The sequence below is a fragment of the Pteropus vampyrus genome, unplaced genomic scaffold (genome assembly GCF_000151845.1).
Source record: "Pteropus vampyrus isolate Shadow unplaced genomic scaffold, Pvam_2.0 Scaffold353, whole genome shotgun sequence".
NCBI lineage: Eukaryota > Metazoa > Chordata > Mammalia > Chiroptera > Pteropodidae > Pteropus > Pteropus vampyrus.
In genome coordinates, this window is record NW_011889134.1 from 1055941 (window position 1) to 1059202 (window position 3262).

Sequence of the window (3262 nt, forward strand, 5' to 3'; positions counted from 1 at the left end):
GGCACATGGCTGCCTAGCCTTACCCCACATCCCAGGATTCCTTATAGTTAAGTGTGGCCATGTGGCTCATTTCTCTTCAATGGAATCAGAGAACTTGTGTGTTCCTTCTAGGTCGAGACCTTCAGTATGTATGCCTTCTCTAGGCCTTTAGGCTCTTTTTCTTCTTTCCCACAGTAAGTTTTCAGCAGATGGGGATGGTGAGTTGCTAGCAAGACCTATTGAAACAAACTTGCCATGAGTGGAAGCTTAGTATTCATATTTTTTAAATCGTTTCCCAGATAATTCTGATGAATGCCTTGGTTTGGAAATACCTACTTTATATTTGCTATATATGTCATGTAGTATTCTGTTTAATAAGTGCCTTCATGCCTTCCTTTGGAAGAAAGACTAGTCTAAAATTCATGATATTCTCGTAGGTGCTTGAAAAGGCAGAAATAACATGCCAAATCAGTCCTATTCAATGAAACAAATTTCCTGTGGACATTGATGTTAAAAACAAAAATAATGACCTTGAATGAAAGACTTCCAATTAGGGTAGTACAACCATACATTCTTCAAAAATCACTCCTACAAAACAATTAGATCCTGCATGACAAGTTTTACTGCAGTTCTGGATTAGGAAATAAGGGAAATAAATCTCCAAACCCACAAACCCAACCCAACCCAACCAAATAAATCTGTGAACTGAAACTTGAAAGGTGAACTGTTAACAGAAACATAAATCAGGCTGCCTTAAATGCCAACATCGGCACTGAAACCAAGAGACCAACTCTAAGATCTGCATAGAGTTGGGGCGATGAATTTAAGACTTCTAAATTAAGCTGGATATCCTGAAGGAAATCAAATTGTTCCCAGATCAATAGTGCCCTTGGGCTATGGGCAGAATGAATAATGCAAATCATCTCTGGAGAAGATCATGCCCCATTTAAGGGCTCAAGATTTCTGGGAATAAAGATCAACTAAATGTGAGCTAATAAGTGAAGACCAACAAACTAACAAAGAAACATGCCTTTACAGGTGAGAAAGGAACCCAAAGGACATCATACACTGGAATTATAATATTCTAAACAAAATAACTCTGTATAAAGCTTTTTAAAAAAAAGCCTTATTGAGATATAATTCACATACCATAACATTTACCCATTTAACCTCTTTAAAGTGTTCAATGCAAGGCTCACAGAATTCATGAAACCAGACTACTAGATACTGGTTCATTATAAAAGATATTCGAGGGTACAAGTCAACAGCCAGATGGAGATGTACATAGGGTAAAGTTCCAAACAAAGAAGCTTCTATCCTTGAGGAGTTTGGGGCCTGGCACTGTGGTATACAGAAGCATTTTGGTTCCCACGCATGGAAGCACCTTGAACTCTGTACTTTTGGGTTTCTTGGAGGCTTTATTACACAGATATAGTTAAGTAACTCACAGGCTTTATTACACAGGTATAGTTAATTAACTCACAGGCGATGGATTCAACCTCCATCACTGCCCCCAGAAATAGGGGGTGGGACTAAAAGTCTACTTATAACTGGTTCCACTGGCAACTAGCCCTCATCCTTGGGTGCTGTCTAAAGTCATCGTATTACCAGAAACCCAGTTGTGGAAGAAAGGGGTTTATCATGATTAATAAGAAAATTATTTCACATTCATGATTCTAGGAACTGAGGAAAGAGACCAAACATTATAATAAAAAATGGGCACATTGCACTGATCACTCAGGAAATTCCAAGGGTTTTGGATGACATGAGGCAAAAATCACACATGAAGAACGAATATATATAAGAGAAATATTTTTTGTCACTGGAATGACCTAACCTCTGAAAGTTGTAACGCCCGTGTAGTGAATCTATACTAGCTTAACTTTCAGAACATATAAAAACTCTTCTCCTTCATAGCTCTGACCCTAACACGGTGTCGATGTCACCCAATTACATCTTTGTACATTGTGTGTCCCAAAACATAGACTAATAATTTCTTTTTACTACATTAGTCTCTTAAGTCAAAAAGCAAACAGTGCAGCTACAAACCAAAGTCACAACAGTATTAGCTTTTTTCTTTAAACTTTATTTATTTTTATTTATTTTTATTTATTTTCTTAAGCGAGGCAACTCTCGGTTGACCTCACAGATTGCAAGGACCTTGTCAGCTTACAATGCTATTTTTTTATTTTTTACTTTTTTATTTTTTACGCCTACAGCCCCTGGTCTTCCTAAGTGGTCTCCCATCCAAGTACTGACCAGGCCCGACCCTGCTTAGCTTCCGAGATCAGATGGGATGGGGCTTGTTCAAGGTGGCGTGGCCATAGAGTACTAGCTTTTATAATTGTCTGTACACTGAGTTTCAGCAGAGATCTTAATTTCTTCATAAAGCTTTGAGTCTCTGCCCAGTGTCCTTTTATTCCAATCTGAAGGATGTGCTACGTTCCAGGCGGGTCTAGTGGTAAAGAACTTCCTCAGCATTGGTTTATCTGGGAATGTCTTAAGGTCTCCCTCATTTTCAGGCAGTTTTGCCAGATATAGGATTCTTGCTTAAAAGCTTTTTTTCCTTCAACTCTTTGAATACATCAACCCACTGCCCCCTGGTCTCCAGGGTTTCTGTTGAGCAAATGCTCATTATCTTATTGGAAAAATATGACGAAGCTACCTCCTCTCAGCTTTACAGATGTTAATAATGTACTTATCTTATTCAACAGAACATTTTCCTATAGTATGATATCAGTTAACTTGTAGCATCATTTTTAAGAAAAAAGAATTGAATATTTTAAGTGTAGATACTCTAAGGTCTTTAAAGGACAAAATTTATTGCAGATCTTCAAATTATAAATGAAAAGGTCACTGAAGCATCCTACAGATTTTACTTTATAATAAAGTAAATATCAATCTTTACTGTCTCACATAAACAAAGAGCTCTTTGGGGTCCTTATTTGTTTTTGTTTTTGTTTTGTTTGTTTTGTTTATACTTTTTTAAGTGTAAAAAATATAATATCTTGAGACCAAGTAGTGAGGAAACCCCTGGTTCATATCCGGCCATGATTGGTCCATGTCTTGCTCTGACCTCATAAAGCACCATTGTGATGGAATTAGAAAAAACTCCTATAAAAGGCCCTGACTGGGCTGAGGTTTTTGTCCTTAGAGCCCAGGAAGCTGATTTGTGGTGACCTGTTGGACTTGGACTAGTTAGCTTGTTTTCTCCTTTTTTTGTTGTTGTTTTGCTTATTTTTCCTCTTGCCTTTACTTTCTTTTTCTCATTTTTTTAATTCTC

At 37.4% G+C, this 3262-nt stretch overlaps 1 pseudogene; it reads right to left on the reverse strand.

Annotated features, from left to right (window-relative positions):
* Positions 1-2189: 2189 nt before the first annotated feature.
* On the reverse strand, positions 2190-2308 carry LOC111731200 (annotated as a pseudogene).
* Positions 2309-3262: the final 954 nt, after the last annotated feature.